The sequence below is a fragment of the Panicum virgatum genome, chromosome 5K (genome assembly GCF_016808335.1).
Source record: "Panicum virgatum strain AP13 chromosome 5K, P.virgatum_v5, whole genome shotgun sequence".
NCBI classification, from domain to species: domain Eukaryota; kingdom Viridiplantae; phylum Streptophyta; class Magnoliopsida; order Poales; family Poaceae; genus Panicum; species Panicum virgatum.
Window position 1 is genome coordinate 10076560 of NC_053140.1, and position 9762 is coordinate 10086321.

At 46.0% G+C, this 9762-nt stretch overlaps 1 pseudogene; it reads right to left on the reverse strand.

Moving 5' to 3' along the window:
- Window positions 1-7571: 7571 nt before the first annotated feature.
- On the reverse strand, window positions 7572-9421 carry LOC120709678 (annotated as a pseudogene).
- Between the last annotated feature and the right edge of the window lie 341 nt (window positions 9422-9762).

Here is a 9762-nt window from a genome sequence, read left to right on the forward strand (position 1 = left end):
GCCCCCGCGGCCCCAGCGGCGGCGGCTAGGGCGGCTTGCAGCGTCGGCGGCTAGCGGCGACACAATTGAGGTGTTCCATAAAGTCAAGACTCAAGAGCAGTCGGGCGCTCATTCCCCGGCGCCCCCACAGCCTGCTAAAGCGGACGTGGGGAAGAAAAGCAATCAAAGAGACACCATCGCCAAAGCGATCGCCGCCGGCCCGGGCGGCCGGGCCCTTCTTCTCGCCCCTGTCCCTGCTGCGCCGCGGTTGCTTTGATCCAATGCAACCTCCCAAAAGCAAAACCAACAGCTAGCGCACAGAGGGGACACAGGGAGTGAGGGCGAGAGCCGACCCGAGAGAGACCAGGCTGCTGCTGCGGCTGTGATGTGAAGACGGGGGCTAGTCAGCTACTCCTACTGGTAGCGAGACGTTCGGAGCTCGCATTGAACTGCTCCAAAGGGATCCCAAAGCGCCCGCCTTTCTCGCGGTCCGATGCGTTCAAAGATCTCTGCAGAAAACAAAAGAATGAGGAGGGAGTTGGGTTTTATTTCCCGACCGGTTAGCGGTAACCGCCGGCCTCCGGTTCCGGTTTACCGGACCGGTTTGATCTGTTACCGGTCGGAACCGGTCAAATTAAAATTTGAATTCAAAAGGCGCAGTTCAACCGGTTCGTACCGGTATACCGGCCGGTTAGACCGGTTTACCGGCCGGTTTGACTGGTAACCGGTCAATTTCAATTTTTTTTTTGTTTAAATTCAAATGCCCGCAAAGTATACTAAATAAATGTTTGTATAACATATTTTAGTATAAATGAAACCTCCAACCCTTTTTTTACTACTTTTACATTATATTTGTATACTTTTGTATGCACGTTTTTTTGTTTAACTTCAAATCCCCGCAAACTATACTAAATGAACGATTTTTTGAGAAAATTTGACACCATTAGATTCGTCGCACCTTGAAGTATTTTTAGGAATTTTTTGGGATTTTTTCATTTTTTTGAATTCAAATTTAAATTTTGAATTTGGACCGGTTTCATACCGGACCAAACCGGAACCGGGCCGAACCGGTCAAACCGGACCGGTTACCTACGGTTTGGTGAACCCTGGGAGGGAGAGAGCGCAAAGATGGGCGGCAGGCCAGGCATCATCATGCCGGTGCCAGCAGCTGAGGCCATAGAATGTTTCGACACATACATGGAGTATTAAATAAAGTCTATTTACAAAACTTTTTGCATAGATGGGCTGTAAATCGCGAGACGAATCTAATGAGCCTACTTAATCCATGATTTGCAACAGTGGTGCTACAGTACCATCCATTAATTATTAATTAATCATGGATTAATTAGCATCATTAGATTCGTCTCGCGATTTACAACTCATATGTACAAAAAGTTTTGTAAATAGATTTTATTTAGTACTTCAAATTAGTAAGATTCTAACGCAAAAAAAATTTGCGCCGGAACTAAACAGGGCCTGAGCCGAGCACTTGGGCACTTGGCCTGTGCAAAATGCAAAGGAATTGCTCTCGGTTCAAAATCCACACCCTTGGTCGCCTCCATCATAAAAGGACCACACTCCCTCAGTGCCCAGGAGACACCCAAACGGCCAGACCATTGCTTCGATAGAGTGAGCAGAGGAGCAGCCCTTGCTTCGAGGGAGAGCAGAGTGACCTGGCTGCAATTGTGTCGCCGCTAGCCTTTTATGTTCATCAGTTCATGCCATTAGTATGCTGGTTGCGAAATGCGAAACCACACAAATTGACCAGGCATATGACCACCACATGCATAATAGCGTGTGTTAGGATGCTGCATGTGCTGGTCATGAACGATGACAGGATGAGTGTCAGTGCGAACATTTCTTTTTTCGAAAAACAAATGCCTCCATTTTGGTCCTAGCAAGCATCCCGATCGATGTCGCCGGATGCGGATTCCACGGCAAGTAACTTTTTTGATGTCGGCATGGGACGCAACGGGCATTCCACCTCATCATTTCCTCCCGCCTACTTAAACTACTATATTAGTGTCAGTAGAGGAACTAAACAACACAATTGGAATGTAAACCAATCTCTTAGTGCAACTGTGCAAACTTCTAATCTGGGCCACATAATCAACATCCAAGGAGCATGGAGGAATTGAATAATTTTACACTTAACCGTCTGCCTCTAATCACATTTTTATAAATCCCCCCTCCCACTCCCCCTGCCACTGGCGGAGCTACATGTAGATAAAAGTGGGCCGTGGCCCCCCTTGTTCAAATGAAGTCAAATAGGCATATGCAAAATTAAAGTCTTGAAGGCCCATTTCGTGTACAACTCACCTAGTCTGACAGAAGTTGCAGACAACACTGCGTCCCTGCAAACGCTGAAAAACTGAGCTTCGACTGGTTCATTTCTAGCTCCGCCATTGTGTCCTTGCGAATGCTGAAAATAGCCCCCCCTACAGTTCATTTCTAGCTCCGCCACTGCCCCCTGCGCACCCTCTTGGATGTTGATCCTGTGGTTCAGATTAAAAATTTATACGGTTGCACAAACAGATTAGTTTGTACCTGATACTTTGCCTTCCATAAAAGGGTAGTGGGAGAGGACGAAATCAGAGCTCTTCCGTCGGCTCCCGCGCTGGTGCAATCCTTGTGAGTCGTGTCCTATGAATCACTGGCAGTGGGACCCACGAAGCTCTTTGCGCATGCGACTTCGCATTCTGCTGGAAGGAAGCTTTGTTTTTGCGTGCTGCCTGCTCCCAACACCCTGCGCAAAGATGCCCTTTTGCCTATCCGCACCCGCACACTGCTGGAAACAGCCTGAGTCCTCCCGCTCCCACACGCCACAGTAGATCGAATGGCCTCTGCACGGAGAAGAAATGCTGCCCGAGGCGGAGACGGCAGCAGCGGAGGATTTCGGGGCCGGAGTTATGAGAAGCTGGCGCCGGGGGTGGATGCTTTTTCCGAGCGAGACTTTGCACAGAAGCTGATGGCACTAGAGAGGATCATCAACAGGTACGCGGTCATTCGGGCGTATCTTCTGAAGGCGATAAAACTGGTCGGGTCCTTGGCACTTCTGTGGTTGACGGTGGTCCTCCTCGGTGGCTTCGTCGGGGCGCTGACGGCGAAGGACTTCTGGTACCTCACTATTATCGGCTTCTTGCAGGCTGCCGGGTTAGTACTCGTCTTCTCTTTTTCTGCAGCTCGATCTCTCTGGTCGCTTAACGACACAAGGAAATAAGCTCCGAGTTCGATAAGCCCGTTGATTTGAGTATTTGACATAGGAACACCGCGTATGCCTTTGGGTCTCAAGTCGAGGATTTCCATGATTTAGAACCATGGCTTACCGCCTTCACTATATACGAGTACTTCACCACGCCGGTACATACTACTCATGGATCCTAAGGCAGTAAGGCCAACTGCCAGCCCACATGTGCCCACGCGTAGTTGTTTGTCCCGTGTTCTCAGATAATTAGGTTGACCAGTGCTGCTTCGCCTCTCTCTCTTAGCGCCGCGGCCGCCGCTCCGCTTCTCTCAGCGGCTCAGTGCCAGGGGCGGGCCCAGAATTCAGAGGATGGGTATTCAAAATATTAAAAGAGTGATAAATTTTTTTGACCTATCTAAATTATAATTTTTTTTGCGAGGAACCTAAATTATAGATTCATACACAGACCAACATCGTTGACTCATAGAATTAATCCAAACATTAAATTGTTCAACATACAACCATCTTGCATCTAAGCTTTTTTTTTATAATGTTCATTATAGGAAAAAAAAATCCTCTCAACCCCAGTGTTGCAACAGGGAGAATTAGCACCAATTTTAAGAATCTTGTAAACAATATCATACAGATAAACCTTCACTGAGTGTCACAACAATATTTTGATAAGTAGTGCTCACTAGTCATTTCTTTTGCGCCTCATTTTACATGCATTGTCACAAATTCATGAATCATCAATAATAATAAAAAACTTTACAATTTTTGAATTTTGATGGAGCTCAGATAGTCGGACTTTAGACTTCAGAACCGGAGAATAGAATATTTGAAGAATAGAATCGAATCGACTTGCCGCAGAGTCGCCCGGCCAGCCTTGCTTCCTGTGCTGGTGTTCACCTTTTTCCTTCGGTGTTGCCTGGGCAGGAGGCGAGAGGTGCAGTGAGTCCGGTGAGGGGCTGAGAGGAGGAAAGCACAGAGGTGCTAGGAGAGATTGGGCCCTAGTCCATTTCGGAAATAGAAAGGTGGGCCGACCGGCTGGAGGTCTATTGTGACTTAGATTTGTGTTTTTTTATTTATATACATCATATACACTATATACATCTAGTTTTGTTGCAAAAATAATTGGTATTCAACTGAATACCATTGAATTCAGCTGGGCCCGCCTCTGCTAGGCTCAGTGCCACGGCCCTTTCAGTACATCCTCACCTTTCTCTTTACGGCGCTGCTAGCGTCTAGACATCCGATCTAGACACTAGACATCAGACGATAAAACAGTATAAAAAGTTCCCACTGCAATATGTGCTTTATGTTGCGTGCAACATTCAATAGTATAAAATTAGTAAAGAAAATCCCCACCGCAACTTCAACTTAGAGAAAAGAATTTCACTGCAACATGTACCTCATGTTGCGTGTTGCTTGTAACATTCAAGAAATATAATTTGTAAATATATAAAAAATCAAAACACAACATATACGAATGTTTCATGTAACATTTTAATTGAAAAGATTACCGGGGCAAAAAAACATTATAACAAGTAATTGCAACATCAAATCTGATCGGTCGTGACATGGAAACAGTGTAATCTCTACATGCAAACTCACGTACTGCAACATTAGAAAAAAGATATTACCACCATCTCACGCCCGAGGAAGACAGGTTCATGTGGCCGTAGTCCTCTGATCAAACAATACTCGGCATCGTCTGCTTACAAGGCCTTCTTCGTTGGGCAGACAGCCTTTCCTGGAGTAAAAGTTCTCATGAAAACTAGGGCTCCACCAAAGTGCAAATTCTTTGGTTGCCTTCTTCTCCACGACCGCTGTTGGACTGCCACCGGCGTTTCAAGCACAATCTACAGGAGGGCGATAAGTGTGCTTTGTGCGATCAGGAATCCAAGACTACTGATCACCTCTTCTTGTCGTGCTCTTATAGCGGAGAGGTTTGGCTGCGACCCCTGCGTGTTGCGGGTCTCACAGTCACTGACTCTGATTGCAGTGGGGCTTGGATTTGTCACTTGAACTACCTCTCGTAAACGTCTACCAAAGGACAATAGAAAAGCTTTTGAAACGTTTGTTTTGCTCGTGGTCTGGTTGATTTGGAAGGAACGCAACGGCCGAGTAGTGTTGGACAGGGAGGCGTCAATGCCCAGGGTTCTGGCTGAATCAATTTTGTCTGAAGGTCGACTTTGGGCAGCAGCCGTTTCTTTGCTACGGGGTCTATCTTCCCTTGGCAGGCTCTTAGGTCGCAAAATGTCTCCACATGTAATTAAGTTTTAATTTGTACTTTGGGGTCTGTTCCGCCTGGTCCATTGCACCGGCTGCAGAGTTGTATTTCTTGTTTCCCTTTTGATGACACTAGTCTATCAACCCGGGCTACCGCACATGCTAATTAAAAATAATATAAAAATAAAGTTTATAGCTAATAATTATAATTATCTATCTCACACCCTCTTTCATCTATTAAATATTCTAACACATAATCTAAAATACATATTTATCATTATCTAGTTGCAATAGATTTTATTTTGCATCACACCTCCATATGTGTTTAGTATACATTTAGTTGAACCGTTTATTTGTAAATTGCTTTTTCATATCTCATCCATTATATATGACTACATGGTGACACATATCGTGGGCAGTATCTTTATATAAGCAATAACATAAATAATATATTAATAATGATAGAATAGTAAATTAGAATTTTCTATTGATGCACTTTATTAATATTTTTTATAATTATATAATTTAGATTCGGATTCAGGGGTTACTTTAACTTTAATAATGATATAATTGGATAATTTATATACAAATTTAGGAGGTTATTTGCATTATTTTTATAATGGCACAGGTGGGTAATTTACACGAAAATTAGGGAGTTACTTTAGATTTTGTTTTATAATGGTAGAGGTGGGTAATTTAGATACATATTTAGGGGTTACTTTAGTCTATTTTCATAATGGCAGAGATGTGTAATTTATTATGAAAGATAACAGATCCAATGACTATTATGATTAGAGTTGTCGGATTGACGGCCAGATGTTTATGATTTTTGAGAGAATTTCTAGGATTTCTTTTATTTTTTAGAGTGTCCACATAGGATCATAGATGGTTTCACTTAAGGCTTCAAAAGGAGCCTCCAATTAGTAATAGTAAGATACGCTCTCAAAAAAATAATATCAACATCCAAAGTTCATAGGTCGTAGGATGGATTTTTTTCTTAACATCAAAAAGCACTTGATTTAACATAAAAAATCAGTTTATGCAACATAATAAAAGCAAACGCCGACTATGCCGAGCTTGTGTGCCTTCTCCTCCACCTCTGGGCACTGTCATGGGCCGTATGGGCTGTCATAGTGAGTAGTAGTAGGCCGGGCTGAGCCCGTATAATCTCTTTGTAACTCTGGCCACCTGGAGTATAAAAGGTGGCGCCGGTTTTTGTTTATGGCAAGCAGTTGAACGGTGAACTCGTCCCCTTCCTATTTTTGTTTCTCCTTCTTCCTTCCTCCTGTAACTCTGATTCCTGTCGGTTCTTCCCAATTTACCTGGATTCTTGAGTTCATCCTGCTAGAACCCTAACAGGCACCTTCTCCTTGGCTGAGGAAGCTCCTACCGAGCACCGCGGAGCGCGGACGCATCAAGCTCATCCACCGCAGTCGCCACCTCCACGAGAATCCCATGTGCACTGCGTCCCCCGATACCATCTATACCATCGCCGACCTGCACCTAGGCCTTCTCCATATCCGCATCATCCGTATAATGTAGACCTTGAAGCTTCGTTGCTCCGTCTCTGTGTACCCCGCTGTGAATGCCTCACGGAAGTGGTACATCGATGAGGAGGGCTGGAGCAGGGAGGACGGGGCAGGGTTTGCCGGTGGTGGCGAGCGAAGGCCCTGCATAGGGCGGAGGGAGCGGAGGGAGAGGAAGAATAGGGTGAAGAGCGTGAGCGCGCGCGCAGGACGAGCGTCGGGAGAGGGGCGAAGATGCGGTAGCGCCCGTGAGGCGGCGCGTAACACGGCCCCCAAGAGCAGGGCGTGCGGGGTGCACGGTCCCTGCTCTTCCCGTCGCTTGATGAGATGCGACCACCACCATCCTTCTCGTCAGCTCGGGCGGTCAGTAATGCAGCGAACGAGAGGATCGTGCGAGATGGAGGGGGCTTGTGGTGGAAGAAGCTGGCGTGCCGATGCTGTTGGATGGAAGGTACCCTTGAATGCTTCGTCGGATGTTCTGTTTTTAGCATTGCCGTTCCCTTTACCACGTTGTTGTTGCCTGTTCTTAGCGAACGAGAGGAATTCAGCACTTTCCTTAAATAGGTCGTCAGCAATGTTGCCATACAAAAAAAAAGATAAAAATCCCATCATAAGATCAGGATTTTATCAGCAATAGTGCCACACAGAAAGATAATTAATTGGACAAACAAATGATAAATGATTACATGAATGTGGCTGGCAGAGCAGTGTGTAGAACGAAATATATGAGAAAATGTTTGGTAGTTGCATAACAAGTGCTCATGAATTCACTTTCAGCATTCAATAAATTAATATAGTTAATCAAGAACGTATGCCTAACAAGTTAACAAAAAATATCTGAGTTCCTACATAATTGTGGTAGTAGAAGTACCAAAGCAAGCAGCGACGCATTTAGACAACTCGAGCTTATAATCTGACATGCTAGAATGCAAGGGAGTAAAAAGTACTAGTATCTCACATTTAAAGAATTGTAGCATGCCGCTTGTGGCTTCAGAAGGGGTAATAAGTTTCTATGCGAGCATGCTGAGGACCTCTTCTGCCTTGGCATGGAGCCCCTTCCCCTCAAAATCCTCACTGGCTGCAAATATCTTCCTAACAAATTAAAGTCCAGTTCTTTCATCTGAGTCTCAGGGATCCAGTTCTCTGCGCAGCAATTGAACACCTCCTTAACAAACCCAATCATCTCAGAAGCATGGTTGCACCCGAGGCATTGGAACTGCATCTCAGTTGTACCCATAGCTCCCTTCAATGTCGGCCCAGGCTTGATCAAGTTGCTCTCCAAGGCGCATGCAGCATGGCACCAATGGGAGCAGACATGCATCTCACCCAACCTAGCTGCAGGTATTTGCTGCACAATCAAACTTCTGGCACACCAGTCACATATATGCACTGCAGAAGTGCAGAATCCTTTCTTGGTGGAGCAAATCTTGTACTCACAGTCATCCACGGGGAGGGCACTCTTGCAGTTCATGTTAACAGCAGGGTAGCAGGGAATAGAAGAGAGAATGGAATTTGAGGAAGACAGCAAGAATAGAGAGAGAGAGAGAGAGAGAGAGAGAGAGAGAGAGAGAGAGAGAGAGAGAGTCAGATGGACATGGCACGAGACCCGCTCAACTTGGGGAGAAGAAAGTGCTTAGTTCATACATTGTCTGATGTCCTCTCCTCTCGATCGGAACACTATTATAAACTATTACATGGGCTGGCCCAAGTACGTGCACGCAGGCACTAGCGTTACTCTGAATCTTGCCTTGGGCTTCCTGGCCTCTTGCTTATCATTGGCCTATTCTCTGGTACGTAGTTGATCCCTAACAGTTCAGGTTGCGGCATCGTGTCAATAGGAACATCTCCACAAGCTCGCTGCTAGACGCTACATGTCTCTTACCAGTTACCACTTACCAGTCACAAACACGGCCATTCCAGTCTTGATGGCAAGCAGGATCTCCAGCTGTGTCTTGTTAGCCCGTCCCAAAGTCTCGGCTGTCAGGTCTGATCGACGCTCCAGCTTCCGTTGGAGGCTTGACAGTTCATCTCCCCTCTCTGGAGCATCAATCATGCTCCGCACCATCACCCGCAGCACCTCTAGCGTTTCGCTCGGGAAATCCTGCAGCACCTGCGCCATGCTAGCCACCGAGTCGGACATGATCTCCCGCAGGATCCTACCAGGCCGCGAAGAGTGCATCCCGCCACGGCTACCGTCGAAGCTGCCGCCCGCGCTGAGCGCCGCTGCCGACACTACCATCCTCGCGGGGAGCTCGGTTGGGAAGAAGGAGGAAGTGCCCTCCTTGATCGGCGTCGTGGCGAAGCCGACGCTGCCGTCCCCCATGGGGCGGAAGTTGAAGGCGGCTTAGATGTCGGTGGAGTTGTGCGTGAGGGCGCAGCTCGGGTTGTGCGAGAACACCAAGTAGGAGTAGGACATGTCACCGGAGTTGATGCTCCGGGTGCGTTGTAGGCGGGTATAATCGGGATGGGTGAAAAAAAAATTGATTTTAGACAGAAACATCCTCCAATAACATGTTGTTTTTATAGGTCTACACCCCCTCCCATCTCCCTAGACTCTGACAGACGGATCCAGCATGAGGGGTAAGGTGGGTCCGATCTGAGTAACAAATATTTTTAATTATTTTAGATCTTTATATTTATATATAGATTAATAAGAGAGCGTTGAAAGAAACCACCCCGTCCGCCGAGAGGATCTAAAATTTCCCACGTTAATCTAAAAAGAAGAATAATTTACACCGTCAAATTTTATGAAAATCTAGTGGTCTAAACTGATTAGAAAAGTCCATGGCAAATTCAATAAAAGTGCAATGGTCAAAACTAATCGAAAGAGTCCAATTCAAT